The sequence below is a fragment of the Heptranchias perlo genome, chromosome 27 (assembly GCF_035084215.1).
Source record: "Heptranchias perlo isolate sHepPer1 chromosome 27, sHepPer1.hap1, whole genome shotgun sequence".
NCBI lineage: Eukaryota > Metazoa > Chordata > Chondrichthyes > Hexanchiformes > Hexanchidae > Heptranchias > Heptranchias perlo.
Window position 1 is genome coordinate 13599046 of NC_090351.1, and position 21603 is coordinate 13620648.

The following is a 21603-nucleotide window of genomic DNA, read 5'->3' on the forward strand; positions in this document are numbered from 1 at the left end:
GTCTGTGTTGTGTGGTGTGACTGTGTTGTGTGTTGTGTCTGTGTTGTGTGGTGTGACTGTGTTGTGTGTTGTGTCTGTGTTGTGTGTTGTGTCTGTGTTGTGTGGTGTGTCTGTGTTGTGTGGTGTGTCTGTGTTGCGTGGTGTGTCTGTGTTGTATGTGTTATGTCTGTGTTGTATGTGTTATGTCTGTGTTGTGTGTTGTGTCTGTGTTGTGTGTTGTGTCTGTGTTGTGTGGTGTGACTGTGTTGTGTGGCGTGACTGTGTTGTATGTGTTATGTCTGTGTTGTGTGGTGTGACTGTGTTGTCTGTGTTGTATGGTGTGTCTGTGTTACGCGTTGTGTCTGTGTTGTATGTTGTGCGATGTGTCTGCATGTGTGTGTTGTCTGTGTTGTCTGTGTTGTGTGGTGTGTCTGTGTTGTGTGTTGTGTCAGTGTTGTCTGTGGTGTGTGTGTGATGTGGTGTCTTGTGTGTTGTGTGTGTATGTTGTGTGTTATAAAATCTGTCACAATTTTCTTGTTAGCTCAGAGCCAATTAAAAACATGTTATCACTATCCTCTTACTTCACCTCATCTCTCACAAACTTCTGCTTACGTCACGGAAGATCCACAATGAGAGTATACCATTCCAAATGGCTAAATCAGTTTATCTATTGAGTAGTGAGACCATTCAGATCAGGAAGATTCCAGGTTCAAGTGAGGGTCTTTGCTGAGTTAGCTGATCTCAGCCAGGGCAGAGGAAGGGGTGATATAAATGATTTTAGATCAGGTGGTGAGGGAAATCCTCTCCTAATTGTCATCCAGTGACCCTTGTTTAAAATACATGTTTATACATGTGGATGAAGACAGGATGAATGTTGGTGATGATGTCTCCCATAGTAGAATAGCCTGCCAACACTCAATGTTGACACACACACACACACACATACATACACACACAGCCCCACACACACACACACACACACACACACAACACACAGCCCGCATCCCAGTAAAGAATCAATGCCTCCCAGTGAGGAGAAAAAATAATAAAATTGCAAATCCCAAATACTGTCCAAAAAAACGTAATTGCTTAGATTATGCTGTTCATCCTGTTCTCATTGAACTGTCCCACAGATGATGTCTCGAGCTGATTCTCAGTGGTATAGTACTTTCTGTTCAGTTCACAGTAAAGTTCAGTGGCATATATCACATTGAAGAGTGATGGCAACATCACATCCAATAAATCTCAAGTTTTGATGTCAACTTTGGATTTTAATGCACAAATCATTGGCTTTCAGATCTTAAATATGTTGTATCTCAAAGAATTTGCATTAGAAAAAGAACATCCTCTTTCTTCTCTGACTTTTGGGCTCAATTTCAAATTTAGAAATTTTTACTCCTTGATGTGGGAAATGTAAGACACAGCAGACAGAATTATTCCTCCCTCTTCACTCCAAGAGACTGACAATTGGTTGAACATCCCCAACGGAGGCAAGGGAATTTGAGTGGCAGATAGTCCAGGGATTCATCCAGCAGAGGCAAGGGAATTTGAGTGGCAGATAGTCCAGGGATTCATCCAGCAGAGGCAAGGGAACTTAGAATGGCAGATAGTCCAGGGACTCATCCAGCAGAGGCAAGGGAATTTGAATGGCAGATAGTCCTGGAACTCATCCAGCAGAGGCAGGGGAACTTAGAATGGCAGATAGTCCAGGGACTCATCCAGCAGAGGCAGAGGAGGTCAGAAACTTGCCCGCCTTAAGTGGGTGAGTGTAGGTGACAGTCTTGTTCAAAGTTAAACTCTCAACCACTTAAGGTATATGAAACTTTCTTCCAGCTATTTTTGACACAGTAGAAACATTCTAACTTTGCTGTAGTTTGGACAGGGTCCTGAAAACTGGTCAGCTGCAGTACCATAAATATAACTTTACAGAGATCTGTTTCAAAGATCGTTTCTACAGAACTAGTGTATACTTTGCCAAAATAAACAGAGCAAACAGGAAAATATCATTAAACATGCTTCGAAGCTAGTGCCTAAAACCTGCAATGCTGGCCAAGATTTTCCATTGCACACAATATACTGTGCACACAGGAGCAACAACTGTGTTTCTACATTTCTCTGAAAATGTGTGTGATATAACTCCAACAATTACTGAGTTACCAGGTTAGTGAAGCTATTTTGAGAATTCTACTAACTAATTATGGTCATGAACTCTGAGAGGGTAGCTGCTTGATGAAGAGCAGGAGAGTGACGAGACTAATCATGAAAGATTAATCTAGCTATTATGGAGCAGAGCAGAGTGAGGGCGAAATGGTCAGAGTGAAATTCTTCAGTCAGTGCTGCACATTCCTTGGCTTTCCATCGGCCCGTATTGGAACTTTCAAAAACATGAAGCCCGCATGATCCCACTCAGGATTACCAGCTTTTATCAAGTCCAATCTAACGGAGAGCAAGGACAGAGTGAGAAAAAAATTGTATTAAGGAAAATTATTTAAACTATTGTGTGGGGTCAATATTCAACTGCTACATTACAACAGTGACTGCAAAAGTACTTCATTGGTTGTAAAGCGCTTTGGGAAGCCCTGAGGTCATAAAAGGCGCTATATAAATGCAAGTCTTTCTTTCATTTACAGGGGGCACGCAGTGCGCCTCCTCTCCTTGCTGGTGGCGCTGACCTTCATTTTGAGGCCCGATTGGTTTCGTAGCAGCAGAAGCAGTTCAAATCAGTAAAAAAAAATTATTTTGCTGTAAATCCCTCAATACGAGATTTTTAAAAAATCCACTGAAAACTGTACAATAAATGGACCTAAGCTTGGAAAACCAGACTTTAGCTGCTCTGTTTACATTTTAAAAATAAAATAAAAACCTGACAGCCTGCTCATACTGTCCAGCTGAAAACCAGAGAGGTGCCAACCCCACCTTCACTGTGACATTTTATAATCTCAGGAGAGCTCATTAAAGTTACCAGTTCTGGAACATTTTTTTGAAAATAAAGGATATTTCTGTGTGTAAAGCCAGTTTAACTGGTGAGAAAATTGAGAAGAGTATAATTATGGGATTAGCCATGCAATGACTGATTCACTGAGTCACCGACTGTCTGGTACCACACATGTTTATTGCCTTTTAGTTTCAGTAAAATCCAGGATAAAATACTAGAATTTGAATTGTTTAATATCATAGTGCTATAGAGGCAGTAGCAGATGTTGGTAAATTCTCTGCCCAATTTCCACAAAGCATCACATTTAAATTTCAGTAGGAATGGTTTGACTCCCGTCTTGTGTTGACAGTGAAAAAGGTGGTTTCTGAAAGCAGCGTGAAAGAAAGCTTCGCATTTATATAGCGCCTTTCACAACCTCAGGATGTCCCAAAGTGCTTTACAGCCAATGAAGTACTTTTTTTTGCAGTGTAGTCACTGTTGTAATGTATGAAACGTGGCAGCCAATTTACGCACAAAAAGCAATGTGATAATCTGTTTTAATGATGTTGGTTGAAGGATAAATATTGGCCAGGACACCGGGGTGAACTCCCCTACTCTTCTTCGAAATAGTGCCATGGGATCTTTTACGTCCACTTGAGAGGGCAGACGTTTCAACCGAAAGATGGCACCTCTGACAGTGCAGTGCTCCCTCAGTACTGCACTAGCGTGTCAGCCTAGATTTTGAGCTTTGGAATGGGACTTGAGACCCATAACCTTCTGACTCAGAGGCGAGAGTGCTACCAACTGAGCCACGGCTAACACACATGAGTCTCCAATGATCCAAAACCTACTTCTTTCTATGTGCTGTGTGTGAAGTAGCATGGCTGTGATTAACAATTACTCCCTATAGCAATATACAGTCCACTGGAGATCAGGTGGGAGGCCCACCACATTCTCCTATCTTGTTCCAATGGTGGAAAGTAACATGCTGTTAGACCTACATGTCCAGGCAGTGAGGCACAGCATGATACCTAAAGTACAATACTCAAAAGAAGTGAGTCTGCAAGGTGTTTCATTATCCTTCTTGGAGTGTGAGAGCAAATTTTCTGCTCCCTCACTCCTGGCAAGGAGCCTCATCCACCAGAAACCAATGAGTTCCCAGCTGGATAAGTGTGGGCTTTGCCTGTGCAATGTTTTGATATGAGCTCCTGGTGGATGGTGCTCCACATCTGGAGTGCAGAAGTAGAAAATCTACCGTGTATTTCTTACACAGCTTGATAAGCAACAGTACTTTTGAAGCCTACAGAGACCATGGAATCATTATTAGTCCTATAGTCTGCATGCTGTTCATGCTGTGGATCATGCACACTGCAGCAATGATGCAGTAAAGGCGAGCCCTGAAGCTTCGAAATGAAACTGAAATACTCATTTGCTTTTGAAGTCTCATCATTTTAGCTGGAAATAATTGGTAACATTTATAAAATGCTGGTTTCGGGGAGCGTTGTGCGGTTTCAAAGAATTTGACATTTTTAATTACTTCTATCATGTTTCTTGAAACGAGGTACATTATTCTGCAAAGAAATTCACAACCATGAAGTTCATCACAGCTTTTGTAACACCACTGAGTTTCTAGGATGTGATCAAGAATTGCCTCTTAGAATCTCTTCAGAAATACATATTTTTTTTAATGAATATAATGGCAGATGCAACTGCTGCCAAACAGGACCTGACGTAATGGGTGTCCAGTAGGATGTTCAGTTACTGTGAAAACTGGATTTTTTTTGCCTCACTGGTGGGAGAAGTTATGTAAACTGTAAAAGACCATGAATACACAGCTCCCCAATACAACAATCCCTCAGGGGTAATGTTCACATTGGACACGGGCGGAAAGATGACCATTGCAAATCAGCCGCCCGTTACACACCCCACTCGATTTTCCTTGCCATTGACTTCTTTTATACTGTTTAAAGTATCATTTATTGTCCTGAATGAATACAAATGATGATTACAGTAAAGGTTTACAACAGCTTAAGGCATTACCACAGTATTGGCATTATTGGCTGCAGCCAGGCAATCTTTGCCCTGGCCCTGGATCGAAATTTCAGGGCCTACTAAATTAATCGCCCAGGGAAAAAGTTTCAAAACATAAAATTGTGCGAACTTTCTCTTTCACCCTCTAAAGGAATCTAGCAAAACTTCAGGACATCAGTCTAACAGTGCAAGTTACATTATTCAACCCTGACCAGCTGTATTCATAGATGAATTTTCCATCATGGGAACCATTGTGTTCCTTGGAGTATTTGTTCATTTATGTTCATGCTTATTATAACTTTCAGTCCTGTTCTTAAACATTTTCTCAGCTCTTTTTTAAAGGAATTAATTGACATAGCATTAGATACATTTATAGGAAATCTATCTCACATGTCCACAGATTTTTAAAATGTCTTCTGATCTCTCATTTTGCTTGAGGTTTCTTTAATTCTGTACCAATTCCTTCTAGTTTTGCAATCACCAGCTTAGATCCATAGTATCCATGTTTCCCTGTATTCCCACCATCCAGCTCATGTATCCTCCCAATCTTTCCCTCTTCAATGAAAACTAATTCAGTTCCTCTTTGCTTCTTTCTGGAACCTCTCTGATGCATCAGTGGGAAATGTTAGAATATTACTAGAGGCATTCTCCTCCACATTTCTTACGAGTAATGTAGAAACAGGGGAATGTTTGGGGTTTATTTTTTTAGAATACATCGCGTATCAAGATTCACTTGTCACACACGTAACTTGCTAAACAATCCTTTGAGGATATTAACTTACATTGAGTTCCTGTTAAAGTTACCTCAGATAAAGTTCCAAAGTTAATGCTTTACATTGTTTTGAATTTTTACAAACAAGACCAAAATCAAATTACTTTAACTGCTTCTAATAATGACTTTGTAAGGTCTCCGTCATGCCTCACATAATAAAAATATGTACTGTACTTTTTAAGATAAAATGTGTTTTAAAATTCGCTGTAGTTAGCTGTAGTATTAAAAGAATTGTTTTGTCTTCATGTGGAGAAGTAAGATAATATATAAATCTGTCTAGATATAACGGGGGTTAAGTTGGCTAACCCCCGAATCTGGGCGCAGGCATCGTGGTGCATGATTAGCCCGTGCCGAGTGGTACTGACGCAGCCAGCACGTTAGATTTATGCTGCAACTTTATTTACCGGATTGATGCGCAGCGTGAAGCCCTAACTGCGTTCGTCTCTCCATTTTCTCCGTTCTTGCCACTTGTCACCAGCAGGGGGAGCCCAAATCTTGGGTGAATTGCTCGCACCTCTTAAAGGCAGCCTGCACCTCTTATTTGCAAAAAATAAGATACGGGTCCACCCGGAGTCTGAACAGAGATCAGACATCGCACACGTAAAACACAGATGCAGGTCTCATCCCTATGTTTACAAACTGTTGTTATGGTAAAACATTGAATAAAGGTTGCACACTGCTAAATCCCACATCCTCCAATCTGCACGTCAGACCTCACCAATCTGCCAACCTGCGTTTGTGCCACGCCTGCAAGAGAGCATGCACCAAGGTTCTCTGTTGATGCACTAGCGGTGTTGGTGCAAGAGGTGGACAGCAGAGGGGCATCCTACATACGCAGGAGGGCAAGAAGCCCTCTAGGCACATGCTCCCAAGGCAGTGGGAGGCACTAGGGGACAAAGTCAATGCCAGGAGCATAGCACCATGAACATGGATGCAGTGCAGGAAGAAGTTCAATGCTTTGACACGAGTGGTCAAGGTGAATGAGGTCAACTATCAGGTGGCATCTCCCACCAACTGCACCACTAACCGCATCCACTGCTCCACGCACTACAACCCCCATCACCCACATATCAACAAACTCTTTCAATCAATACTCAACTCTTGCAATCAGATGCTTTCTCTCACCCTCACACATTATCACTGTTGTAAGCCGCACGCCCACAAAGTCACAGTTCACACACACTGGCAGCTATTCAACCATGACAGGCCCATCACCCAAACATCCTGCAGGACACTCACCAACACATCCCGCTTTCTTGTAGGAGAAGGTAGCGCATAACAGGAGGCAGCGAGTGGCATGTCATTTAGTCCCTCGAGCCTGTTCTGACATTCAGCTGATCTCTGACCTAACTCCATATACCCGCCTTAGCCCCATATCCCTTAATGCCCTTGGTTAACAAACATCTATCAATCTCAGACTGAAAATTAACAATTGAGCTAGCATCATCTACCGTTTGCGGAAGAGCATTTCAAACTTCTCCCACCCTTTCTGTGTATGGAAGCGTTTCCTAACTTCATTCCTGCAAATTCTGGCTCTAATTTTCAGGCTATGTCCTCTAGTCCTAGTATTCAAGTATAGGAGATCTCCAAAAACAGGTACAAATGCATCAGCAGCCAGAAGCAATAATCCAGCAACTAACCTGTAAACCCTGCATGGTCCCTTTAAATACTCTGGTGGGTTGTCCTCCAGGCCGTCTAGGACATGCTTAGCTGGTCGTGGTTAAGACATTGGCAGTAGCGTTAAGTGTCCAAATGGTGTCTATGCCTTTAAATCAGCGTTGCACACTAATCTAACACATATCCTCCTTCCTTTACATGCTGCCGGCCTTTGTTATCTGTGTCTGCGCAAACCCCTTTACCAAGATGTTGCCTGCCGAAACAATGGGCGTTACACGGCCCAATTTCTAGCCCAAGTGGTTTTGAGAGGAGTCGCCAACAAATTTCCCACAGTGCCATTGATTACCCATACATGAAAGTTAATTGCATCCGTAATTCCTTCCTGTTTTTTGAATTGTTTAAATGTGGGCGAAACTTGCAGAAGACTATTGAACACTTTAACGTTCTTCCTGGAACCAAGGTATTTGATATGCAAATCAAACATCAAAGGTAAACAAAAGCCACAGACAACTAAACGGTATCATTCTTCAAACACATTAGAACGGTTGCTTAACATAATTACCTACCCAGTAGGAGAGAACGTCTTTGATCTTGTGTGTTGTATTCTACCGTAGAGGACCATTGGAATGGTGTAATAGATGTGGGTTTTCTCTGTTTCATTAGTTTTCAGTGGTTGTAGGTTGACAGCTAGGCTCTGTGCAGCAATGCAGGAATCTAGCCTCATTCACATACAAACATCACCTGTGGAGGCCTATGAAAGTCAGTGTCCTCCTAAAACCTGATGTGGAGATGCCGGTGATGGACTGGGGTTGACAATTGTAAACAATTTTACAACACCAAGTTATAGTCCAGCAATTTTATTTTAAATTCACAAGCTTTCGGAGATTTTCTCCTTCCTCAGGCAAATGTTTCAAGAGCTCCTTGAAGCCTACGCATTTATACATATTGAACAATACATGGTGTTTACAGACTGCCCCTGCAACTGCCCGTTGCCAAGGCAATCACCGTGTTCAGACAGAGAGGTGTCACCTGCAGAACCCCCGAATACACATTCAACAAAAAAACAAACAGGGAAAAAAAACAGAGAAAAAAAAACACAGAGAGAGGCAGAAACATCCGGAAGGCAGAGAGAGCCAGCAAATGACCCATTATATTAAAAACAGATAACATTTGTTCGCTGGTGGGGTAACGTGTAGCGTGACATGAACCCAAGATCCCGGTTGAGGCCGTCCTCATGGGTGCGGAACTTGGCTATCAATTTCTGCTCGACGATTTTGCGTTGTCGTGTGTCTCGAAGGCCGCCTTGGAGTACGCTTACCCGAAGGTCGGTGGATGAATGTCCGTGACTGCTGAAGTGTTCCCCGACTGGGAGGGAACCCTCCTGTTTGGCGATTGTTGCGCGGTGTCCGTTCATCCGTTGTCGCAGCGTCTGCATGGTCTCGCCAATGTACCATGCTCTGGGGCATCCTTTCCTGCAACGTATGAGGTAGACAACGTTGGCCGAGTCACAGGAGTATGAACCATGCACCTGGTGGGTGGTGTCATCTCGTGTGATGGTGGTATCTGTGTCGATGATCTGGCATGTCTTGCAGAGGTTACCGTGGCAGGGTTGTGTGGCGTCGTGGACGCTGTTCTCTTGAAAGCTAGGTAGTTTGCTGCGAACGATGGTCTGTTTGAGGTTGGGTGGCTGTTTAAAGGCGAGTAGTGGAGGTGTGGGGATGGCCATAGCGAGGTGTTTGTCCTCATTGATGACATGTTGAAGGCTGCGGAGAACATGGCATAGTTTCTCCGCTCCGGGGAAGTACTGGACGACAAAGGGTACTCTGTTGGTTGCGTCCCGTGTTAGTCTCCTGAGGAGGTCTATGCGATTTTTTGCTGTGGCCCGTCGGAACTGTCGATCGATGAGTCGAGCGTCATATCCCGTTCTTACTAGGGCGTCTTTCAGCGTCTGTAGGTGTCCATCGCGTTCCTCCTCGTCTGAGCAGACCCTGTGTATTCGCAGGGCCTGTCCATAGGGGATGGCCTCTTTGACGTGGTTAGGGTGGAAGCTGGAAAAGTGGAGCATCGTGAGGTTGTCCGTGGGCTTGCGGTAGAGTGAGGTGCTGAGGTGCCCGTCTTTGATGGAGATTCGTGTGTCCAAGAAAGAAACTGATTCTGAGGAGTAGTCCATGGTGAGCTTGATGGTGGGATGGAACTTGTTGATGTTATCGTGTAGTCTCTTTAGTGATTCCTTGCCGTGGGTCCATAGAAAGAAAATGTCGTCGATGTATCTGGTGTATAGTGTTGGTTGGAGGTCTTGTGCAGTGAAGAAGTCCTGCTCGAACTTGTGCATGAAAATGTTGGCGTATTGGGGTGCGAATTTGGTCCACATGGCTGTTCCGTGTGTTTGGGTAAAGAACTGGTTATCGAAGGTGAAGACATTGTGATCCAGGATGAAGCGGATGAGTTGTAGGATGGCTTCCGGAGATTGGCTGTTGTTGGTGTTGAGTATTGATGCTGTCGCAGCGATGCCGTCATCGTGGGGGATACTGGTGTATAGTGCCGAGACGTCCATCGTGGTGAGAAGTGTTCCTGGTTCAACTGGTCCGTGGGTACTGAGTTTTTGTAGGAAGTCTGTAGTGTCACGACAGAAGCTGGGGGTTCCCTGTACGATGGGTTTCAGGATGCCCTCGATGTATCCAGAGAGGTTCTCACACAGGGTTCCGTTGCCTGATACGATGGGACGTCCGGGTGTGTTGGCTTTGTGTATCCTAAAACCTAAAACCTAAAACCTTGCAGAGTATCAGATTGTGTGAGAAATATGTTCTGAAGAAGACATTTAAACTCTTGTGCACTGATTCAATCTCTGCTGCTTTATGAGTGTTTCTACTACCAGTTTCTTGGTAGCTTCTTTTGCTTGTGTTTAATTATAATTCTTGCAAATAAATTCGACTTAGAGTTGCACCCTGAATGATATTGTTTGATAGTGTGATGTTTTCCACCTTCTGGAGTAGGCAGAATTGTATGGTGGGCAGTACTTGTTAATTTTGTAGCATTCTACTCTCATGCACAAGAAGACTAAGATTGTAAATTCCAGATCACAGGATACAGGGATCTGTTTATGAAAAGCGCCTTTTACTGTGACCCCAAAAAAGGAGAATTGGGAGACGGCCTGAATTGTAACAGGCTCTCTCCCAACTCACAAGACCATTTACACTGATGGGGAGAGGGGTTGGTTTTACAAACAGAAAATCCTGGCATGCTCTGTGAACAGCCGATCTTGAAATCGACCATAAGATATTGTTGGGAGCTGTAAGTAAAGATGATTCTTGGGAATTGTAATTTATGATTTTGTTGATTTTCCTCAGTGATTGCTCTGGGAAGTCCGTTTAACTCAAGTCCTAGGTTTCCCAGACAGCTACAGACTTCTGATGGAAAATGTTGTTATATTTTAAACGCAGCAAAGGCTATTGTGCAGATACGGTTAATCATATTCTGTGGTAATTTTTAATGTCTTTATTATGTTATTAACCTTATATCCAGTCTGCAACTTAGTGGAGATAACCGGATGGCAGGTGCAAGGAGTTTTAAAAAGAACTTGCGGCGATTTTATTAGTTCACAGTAATTTGTGTGAAATTTGAGCCAAATAGGTGCAAATGTGACATTGATGTTACTCCGCGAGAAAATTGGCATGTTTATAATGAGATGTGAAGTTAATATTTGAGAGAGAAATCTAAGTCTAATAGTAGGTAGCTAGATATACAGATAAAGTTGCTCCAAATGCATTCTTAATCATTTCTTATACTGACCCTAATAATAAAACCAAAACTCAGAATCGTTAAAGTGCATTAATTGTCTCACTGTAACAGCACCAATATAAATATAGAAGGGAGAAGTCCCTCTGCTAGTTTTGAGGCTGGAAACTTTATATTCGATTGGTCAGACGCAAGAAATTTGTTCTCCACATAGCTGGCATGTTGAATTTCACACGATTATATTTTGGCTGCGGAAGGATTTGAGAACAGAGAGTGTTCCCATTGGAGTCTCTGTCCAAGCATGTCCTTCTAGACAAAATGATTAATATGGACAGGGAAGTAGCCCCGGGGTGATAACAAAACAAGCTTTGTTCTTGGTGGACTCACAGGGTTTTGTAAACATCTGATGCTGATGTTTAGAAATTGCACGTACTTTAAATACAAGTGTTAGAAATTCTACAAGGCTGAGGTGCAGTCCCATGGAGAGAAATTTAAAAAATATAAAACCTAAGGGGACTACTTTTTGTTTACCTCTTCCCTCCTGTGTTCCCATTTTATAGAGTCAAATTTTGTTTGTCACTTTGATTAACAAAAGGTCAATTTTCTTATCGGCATGGAGATCCGTGTTTCTCCATGCTAGCTGCTGCAGTAACATCATAGGAACATAGGAACAGGAGTAGGCCATTCAGGCCCTCGTGCCTGTTCCGCCATTTGATAAGATCATGGCTGATCTGTGATCTAACTCCATATACCTGCCGTTGGCCCATATCCCTTAATAACAGTGCCGAGTACTCCTTTGTGTCTCACAATGGTTCCTTAGGAAACAGTGGAGTGGTGACTGCCGGCCAGGGATACAGAGTATACAAGGTGATGGGGTTCTGCTGGTCTGGAGTGGCTCTCACCTCAGTGTGAAGTTTGGGCCCCCACTGCTTTCAATGGAGCAGCTCCGGGCTGCATGGGAAAATTCCCAATCAGTGAGTGGCCCAGTGGGGAGGGAGATCTAACTTGACGGTTTCTATGGTGGTAAGAAAATAGATGCTTTTACTAAAATATCGAACAAAATTCTGCTGATTATATTATTTTGCACTGTAAAATGAGGAAGTACTTTGAACAAAAACCCTCTGATTAAAAACAATTTTGATGTCTAAACACATTATCCCTTAAATCAATCTGTTTACATATCTTCTTGTTCGATAGTTCTCAACTATTAACTAATTTTGAAATGTTTTGACAAAGCCAAGGATTTAATTGTCTAATTGGGCTCCAAAGGAAGAAGTAAATGTTGACGCTTTTCAAGTCAGTGGAGGAAAACCATAAAAGCCCAGAAACATAACTTTCAGACGTTTGATTCTGTTACCTTGATAAGCATTAAATTTGGGTACAATGTCTACAGTAGATTACCAGAGCTACAGACTTTAGTGTTAAGGACTCTCCAGTGCAATGAATAACCATTTTGTTTCAAAAGGTCATGCCTTTCAACTCCTCATAAGTTTTTCTTCAGTAGTGTGCAGTATTTTTAATGTTTAGTACTTTGTAATGGAATTGTTCCTTTGATAATTCTGGGTGTTTATATTACCTAGAAGCAGACTGTTTAACAGAAATAAGATTATTTTAAATTGTTTTTTTTATCTCTATAGAATTACAAGCAACTTTAGTTTTCTGTTTCTACCACCTAGTTAGTGAAAGATCCAGTATGTACCATTGCATAGGGAGGGCTTTCAATGTGCTACAACCTGGAGATTTAGGTTAGAAGCTAATCACTAGAGGATCTATTGGTTGATAGTGTCTATTATGTATGACTGATCAGGACAACAGCCACAAAATAATAACAGAGCCTGAAGATTAGTGATCACAATTTAAGATTTCCTACAGTCAGCACCATTAAGGACTCTAATCAAATGTCGGTTTGAGTATGAATATTTAGAAATGTTCCCTTAACTGTCATTGTTTCAATTAAACAACCAGTTCGATCCAGCTGGGAAAAAGCAGTCAGTCGGCAAGATGGAGTCTATAAACTAGCAATGAGCTGCTGAATATGAAGTTGTTTTCAACCATAGTAAATATCAATGTTATTTCTTCATCATTTAATGCTGGATTTTCCATGGAGTTCTCCCCATGTCCCACCATAACCGATGGGAAAGTGGTGGAATTACAAGAGAAACGGTGTAAACAGCGACCTCCGCCGTTTCTCTGGGGTTCTGCTGATCTTCCGCAAAAGTCAGGGCAGGAAGCTGGGGAACACCGTATGGAATTCCAAGTCCAAGATCACTACAAGAACCAGGACAGAAATATATGACTTTAAAAAGACAAACTTCAACGGAATGAGGGACGAATTAAAATAAATTAAGTATTGTCGTCAGATATCTCAGTTGAGGAAAAGTGGAACATTAATATAAAAAATATAATATTGCTGATGCAAGATACATTTAAAGCCAAGAAGAAGTAAAGGTAAACCTAATAAGGGTGCCTAAATCTGTTAATGCCCAAATTATTTTTAAATAATTACTGCAATTCTGAGCAATGAGCAGAGGTTTCAGGAAAGACAACTCATTGGTGGCTGAGCCTGATGTTACGTTTCATGTTGTGTGTACTTTATGATATTCCCTATTTGTCAGATGAGAGAAGCTACGGTCTGAAGCCATGGCCCATCACACCTGTGTCAAATACACAAACTTATCCAAAGCAGAAGTACAGTTGTACAATGGTACAGGTGAATATTACATTGAGTGCACTTTATATCTAAACAAATATTGTGATGGACTCAATTGTAAAAACAAATGGACCCTGGCTTCCAACCTGGTTGACTACTTCACACTAATTATTGTTGTGTCGCTTGGCAATACTCCACCAGATTCTATAAAATACACTTGAATGGGACTATTGAGTTCAAATACCAAATATTTCATTTTCATTATCATAGAATCATAGAATCATAGAAGTTACAACATGGAAACAGGCCCTTCGGCCCAACATGTCCATGTCGCCCAGTTTATACCACTAAGCTAGTCCCAATTGCCTGCACTTGGCCCATATCCCTCTATACCCATCTTACCCATGTAACTGTCCAAATGCTTTTTAATCTGTAAATTGATCCTTTCATCATTCACTTCTCACATCTATATTGTATGAAGCTGTAGATCTGACCTTGCACATTTATAATGCTAAACACGACATTTGTATTCATTATACAAGCATTTTCAGATCATTAACATAATTGGTAAGATTGGCTGATGCTATATCAACAATATTGCCATTGTACTGTTGTGGGTAATAACATAAAAATATTATGTCGTAATCCTGAACCAAAGTGGACACCAAGCCGTAACTCTGCAGTAACTGCTACAAACACACAGGCAGATATTGCAAAATTGGAGTTTAGTCCAGAATTTTACAAATAATCAGCAAATACTGTACACGAAACACAAAAATATAACCACATTTCCAAATTAAAACCTGCCACATGAATATGAGAAAGCTGTAGAGAGCAGTCTATGCATGGTCCCACATGTACTATTTGTATTGGCAATTGTTCAAGCATCTGGGCAAAAATCATTTTTCTAGGTCACAATCCTGGTGCTAATTACTGTACTTTCTAATCTTATATTTGGTATTGAAAAGTATATTTTACATGTGGAAAGTGCCTAGTGGTGTACTTCCGATATAGTCATCTGAAGTTCAGCTTTAGCTAAGGATAAAAGTTGGATGGTCCTAAGTTGAATTCTTATCCATACTAGGGTTGCCAACTCTGGTTGAATGTATTCCTGGAGGTTTCATCACATGACTCGCTCCCACGCTCCTGCCATTGGTCGCCCAACACGTCCAATCTCATGGCACACCGTCTTCCCACGCCAATTGGAGAGCAAAAAGACTTCAGTACCCAATTGGATGATGCTTGACTGTCAGTCAAACAGCCTTATTCCCATCTCCAATATTTTTATAACTAATAAACAGAAGTGTTCAAAGAAATGAAAAAAACATAATCTTTTTTAATGCCCCTATAATTTTCTCCAGGATTGCTCGCAGCAGGGTCCTGGCGATTAATCTTTAATTCCTGGAGACTCCAGGCCAGTCCTGGAGGGTTGGCAACCCTAATCCATATATTAGGCCTCATAACTGGATTCACCCTTTGGAGCAATAGCTTAGTGTTATCAGAAATCAAACTATTGTGATTGAACCTTATGAACCTATAGGTGAAGTCCAGAAAGCTGCACTGTGATGTGTCTTGTGAAGATACTGGCATGCTGTTGACTTGAGTTTTTTCAGAGAGGGTGGATTCTGAAGCTCATGTTCTGGTTCTCAGGCCTGGGGATTCTGCTGCGAGGAGGCCAATTCACCCACCGCCGAGGTTAAGGAGGTGGTGGGGGGCCACCTGCTCATAGCAGACCTTCTGTACAAGAACGCCCCGCTCCGGCTGATCAATGTGTACACCCCAACCCTCAGGAGTGAGCGGCTGGAGGTCTTCCAACATCTCCTGATTATACTGGCGACCTCCAGGCTGGTCGTTCTCGCTGGAGACTTCAATTGCATCATCGATGTGGCTGGACGATCCAGCAGGGGCGACGGAATACTGGACACCACGTCCAAACTCCTGATAGAAGTGGTGAAAGATGCAAAGCTTCGCGGTGTCATCAGCAACCCTGCAGACGGAGCGCCGCAGAGATGTACCTGGTCCAGGCCAGACGGGTCCGTCCATTCCAGAACAGACTTCCTATTTGTGTCCCCCATGCTCAAGGTCAGATCCACCAACGTCCAGCCAGTGTTCTTCTCTGATCACTGCCTCCTACTGGCTGATTGTCAATTGCAGGAGGACCAGAAGGCGGGCAGGGGGATATGGAAGCTGAACGTGAGGCTGTTGACCCCGGAGAACATCGAGGAACTACAGAGGAATTACACAGGTTGGAGGACTGTGAAACCCCTCTTCGACTCCGCGGTGCACTGGTGGGAAGCGATCAAGGCCAACATCAAGACGTTCTTCATCCTCAAAGGTGTTCAGAAGGCGAGAGAGAGACAGAGGGAAGTATCACAGCTCCAGAAAGGCATGCAGGATCTGCTCCAGCTGCAGTTGATGGGGGTCGATGTCGGGGAGGAACTCAGAGAGGTGAAGGGCCAGCAAGCCTCGCTCTCCACCTCCGAGGCCTCAAAGATCATCTTCTGGTCCAGAGTCCGCTCCATGGAGCAGGGCGAGAAGTGCTCGCGCTTCTTCTTACAGAAACTGCACAGAGACTTCTGTGATCAGCAGCCTGAAGGAGGAAGATGGCTCAGTGACATCTTCACAGGCCGACATACTGAGGATCAGCAAGTCCTTTTATGCGTGTCTGTATGACCTGAAGCCCACAGACAGCATGGTCTCCCTGTTTTCTATCACGAAAGTCTTAGAGGACAGCGAGCAGGAGAGCGTGGATCGGCCGCTGATTTTGGACGAGGTGACAAAGGCCGTCCGATCCTTCGAGAAGAGTAGAACTCCCAAAAGTGATGGCTTACTGGTTGAGTTGTACTCGGCCCCGTGGGACTGGATAGGCCTAGATCTACTGGAAGTGTACGGGGGCATGCTTCTGGCAGGCACATGTCAGAGTCCATGAGACAAGGCATTGTCACCCTCATCTACAAGCAGAAGGGGGAGAGGGAAGAAATCAGGCATTGGCAACCCACTTCCTTGCTAAATGCCGATCACAAGATTCTGTCTAAGGCCATCGCCAACAGGCTCAAGTCTGCTCTGGAGCTGGTGATCCACACCTGTGCTGTACTCGGCAGGAAAATCGCTGATGGACTTGCGCTGCTTAGGGATACAATTGTCTACATGCCGGACAGGGGGGTGAACCCCTGCCTCATCAGCCTGGACCAGGAGAAGACCTTCGACAGAATATCCCACACGTGCATGATGGACGTGCTCTCCAAAATGGGGTTTGGGGAGGGAATCCGCGATTGGATCCGACTGTTCTACATGGACATCCGTAGTGCAGTCCTAGTGGGTGGGAGTCGGAGAGCTTTCCAATCAGATCTGGAGTCAGGCAGGGCTGTCCTCTCTCTGCAGTCTTGTTCGTATGTTGTATTGAGCCGTTTGCCGCGTCCATCAGGAAGGACGCAGGTACCAGGGGGTGACGATCCCAGGCAGCAGAGGCTTTCAGCTTAAGGCATCCCTGTACATGGACAATGTCGCCGTCCTTTGCTCCGATCGGCAGTCGGTCCACAGACTGATGGGCATCTGCGACCGTTTCGAACTGGCCTCGGGTGAGTAAGGGTGAGGCCATATTCTTTGGCAGGTGGGAGACCTGATACTTTGTTCCCTTTACTGTCAGGTCTGACTACCTGAAGGTGCTGGGGATCTAGTTTGGGGGGGCCCAAGCCTGCACCAAGAAATGGGAGGAGCGCATCATCAAGGCCAAACAGAAGCTTGGTATGTGGAGGGAGGGGCGCTCCCTCTCCATAATCGTCAGGAACCTGGTGATAAGGTGTGAGGTACTCGCGGCGTTGCTCGTCATGGCCAAGGTCTGGCCTATTCCCTGCTGCTCTGCCGTCACGGTCACCCGAGCTATCTTCCACTTTGTCTGGAGGTCCAAGATAGAATGCGTCCGCAGGGACACCATATACAAGCCCCCATACAAAGTGGGGAAGGGCGGCCCCAATGGCACTCTGATCCTGATGACCACCTTTGTGTGTAGCACCCCTATGTGCAAACACCAAGGGCTCAATTTTAAAAGTAAAAAATAGGTGGGTTGGGGACGGGGGGCATTGAAAATTGCCGTCAATTCAGACCCGCCCCCAACCCGCCTCCAACCCGCCCATTTCCGTTTTTTACAGGGGCGGGACAAGAGACGGGCTCCCAACCTGCTCCCAGGAGGCGGGTCGGGCCTTAAATCCTTTCATGGAGGCTTCAGGCCTCCATTTTTCACTAATTCCTGATTTCAACTCTGAGGTGCCGGGATTCCCGAGCCTTGTGTTTTATGCCTCATGAAAGGTGGCGAGAAGGCCCGAGACTTACAGGTGGGTGCCTAGAAAGGCACAGCTTGTGGGCCCAGAGGAGCAAGAGTGCTTCCCCGAGGCCCAACAAGCCTACCTGCACCGACCGTCCCCCACCCCGATCACGGACCCCCTCATCCTGATCGTGGACCCACTACCCCGATCGCGGACCCCCGACCCCGACCCCATTCTTCCTCCTTTGACCCCCAATCCCCTGACCCCAATCCTCCCCCCGACACCGATCCTCCCCCTCTGACACCCGACCCCAATCCATCCCCTCCGACCCCCAATCCTGATCTTCCCCCTCTGACCCCCGATCCTGATCCCCCGACCCAGATACTCCCCCTCCGACCCCCGATCCCCTGACCCCGACCCTCACCCTCCGACCCCTATCCATCAACCCCAATCCTTCCCCTCTGACCCCCAATCCCAAACCTCCCCCTCCGACCCCGATCACCCGTTCCTCCCCTTCCGACCCCCGACCCCGATCTTCCCCCTCCGACCCCCGACCCTGATCCTCCCCCTCCGACACCCAACCCCCCGACCCCGATCCCCTGAGCCCGATCCTCCGACCCAGATCCTTCCCCTCCGACCCTGACCCCGATTCTCCGACTCCCGACCCTTCCCCTCAACGATCGTGGACCCCCGCGATTACTGCCGATCTCAGCTCCCCCCCCATGACTGACCCCCGACCCCATCCCCCATGACTCGCGACCCCCGTGCCCGCCTTTGCCCACTCATGCCCTTGCCCACCCAGGCCCCTTGTCCATCCATGCCCCCTCATGCCCATTCATGCAAACAAAGACTTACCTGCAGACTTACCTGAAGATGTCCTCTCCCAGCCTGTCAATCAGCCGGTCAGTCGGACAGGAAACCGACAAAAAAAAGACGTCCTTACGTCAAAATCGTAAGGACGTCCAGGAAACCCGTACTATTGAGTTTCCCGACCTCAAATTGACCCCCCCGTCCCCTTCCCGGCTCTGTTTTAAAATCACCCCCTAAGTGTCACTACGTGCTGAGTTTCTACCTGTCCACCACCCTGAGACGGTTGGGTCTGGTCACGGTGGCCGAGCAGACGCAGGACGTCCCGTCCAACTGGACCGTACCCTACCACCTGTCCCAGGTGGAGAAGTTCCTGAGGAGGAACCCTTTCGACCACAAAGCCGTCAGACAGTTGTCAGCACGGAACGTTCTGGGAGTCCTGGAGGGAAAGGAGAGGGTGGATCCAATCGGGCAGTTCCCCGACCAGACGGTCGATGTCATTTGGCAGAACGTCTCGTCGCCTGAACTGACCAACAGGCTCCAGGATATAGCCTGGATGGTGGTGAGAAGGGCCCTCCCAGTGCGGTTCTTCCAACACGCACAGAATCTCAGCTCCACCGCGAGCTGCCCTTGAGGCTGCGGTGGAGACGAGATTGTCGTCCACCTCCTGATGGACTGCCCCTTTGTGCAGAAGGTGTGGAGAGCGATGTATTGGTATCCGCCCCGGTTCATCTCCAACAGCTCGGTAACACAGGATGCTGTGCTCTACAGGTTATTCCCTGGGACGCACACCGAGACAGATATCAACTGCTGCTGGAAGACCATCAACTCAATGAAGGAGGCCCTTTGTTCCACCTGAAACTTGCTAGTCTTCCAACTGAAGGAGCTGTCCACGACTGAGTGTTGCCGACTGGCACACTCCAAGGTCCAGGAGTACGTGCTGCGGGACGCACTGAAGTGAAGCGCGGCCTACGCAAAGGGTCTATGGGGAAAGGCCACCGTGTAAGGCCACCCCACTTTGTATTGTACAGAATGTATTAGAAGATATGTACTGTGTTTTGAATTGTAATAATGAGATCGTGGTATGTACGTTTTATATTGTATTGGTTCGAACTATGTTGCTTGAAATTGTGTCTTTTTACATTGAAATGTGTATTTTTAAATTTTATGGAATAAAGTATATTTTGAAATATAAAAAATAATTAGAAGCTCACTCCTCAGATATCAGAATCCAAAGCTGGGGTTCAGAGAACCCTTCAGTTTCTTTCCATAGTGCAACTTCTGGATTGTGCAGCCACAGTAATTTTGCTTAAAAAACTTTAACCTCATTCCCCTCATCTGACAGGTTCGTTGTCAAAATTCAATTCAACTCAATTCATTTGGCCAAATTCAGGAATATCAAAACAAATCCAAATTGGCCCAGTTGAGATTTGGAACTGCTTGAACGCTGATCTTTAGTATATTTTAATATCACTGCGCTGGTCACAGTCTCATAAACGTTCCTTCAACAAAAGAAAGTATTTTTAAAAAGCATTTTTATGGGAATAATAAATTGTAAGAACATTTTCAAAATATGGAATCTGACATTTATTTCCCTTCGTGAAAAGACCGGGGGGGTAACTTCTTCAGAGATAATTAAATTCAGTGTTAACATTTGACAGGTTAAAGTGTTTGGCATTCCTTTAGAAGCAAATCATACCAATATGCCACAGGGCATTAAAAAAGAAGGCAGCTCTCAAAGGGACAGTGAAAGCAGATAGCCAACAATCACAAATATCCAACTTAAACTCACAGTGAAGTGGTCGATTCAGATATCTTCGAAAATACAAGAGGACCAGTGTAACTGAGACTGACATAGTATTCTATAGGTTACGTATATATTTTGCTGTGCAAACTTACATTTCTTTACTAATTATTTCTTGTCCTTTGAAGTGCAATTAATGATTCTCCTTTCTTTTGCTGTTTAGGAGGCTGTTACGTTGACACCGATTATCACCTCTGCTCCTCTGGGCGCTTGCCATATGCTGGTTACTAGTGATAGGAGCAGGAAGGGCACAGACACAATCGAACACCTTCCGGTAGGTAAATCCTTCAGACTATCCGCCAACCGTAATTGAAAAACAGAAACAAAATAGTGTTTTTTATGAATTAATATTTGAAGGAGACAAATCAAATGTTACAATTACTATTTAAATTTTTTCCTTAGTTCTGCATTTAAATACAACTGATGTTGAAGCCACATTGAGTGGAAAACATCTTCAGAGAAGAATAATATTAAAAGGTTCCAATGCTGTAAAAAAATATTAGACCAGTTCAGATTCATTCCAATTAGGCTTGAAAAAGAACCAGTTTGGATTAATTATTGTTAATCCTGCATTTTATGAAACAGTCTCCTCTGGCAAAAAAGCTGATTAATAGCCATTTGATATTAAATAAATGCTAAAGCATTGCAAAGGATGTGTAATTATTGGGACCTGAATAATCAACAAATGGACTTGTCTGTGTAAAATGTCCAGCAATCTGTACTTGTTAAATGTGTCAGTTTACCATTTGTTTGTACACTGGGAGCTTGTGCTATTTTACGATGTGCTGAAGGTGAGACTCTTTAAGCTGTTCTCTTCCTTTTTCCTAGATTTCCTGTACCACACACCATTCATGCCCAAAGGGGTTGGTTAAGATAGTCACTAATAAATCCAATAGGGAATTCAGGAGAAACTTCTTTACCCAGAGAGTGGTTAGAATGTGGAAGTTGCTATCACAAGGAGGATTTGAGGTGAATAGCATAGATGCATTTAAGGGGAAACTGGATAAACACATGAGGGAGAAAGGAATAGAA

General features: G+C 44.4%; 1 protein-coding gene across 5 annotated transcripts in view; it reads left to right on the top strand.

The window, feature by feature from the left end:
• Window positions 1-21603, top strand: part of tspan18b (tetraspanin 18b) — a 95166-nt gene that overhangs the window by 18031 nt on the left and 55532 nt on the right. For all 5 annotated transcript variants that reach the window (XM_068007374.1, XM_068007376.1, XM_068007377.1 and 2 more), the window contains one exon: window positions 20735-20845. The gene's annotated coding sequence lies outside the window, so the exon portion shown is untranslated. The remainder of the gene's footprint in view (window positions 1-20734; window positions 20846-21603) is intronic.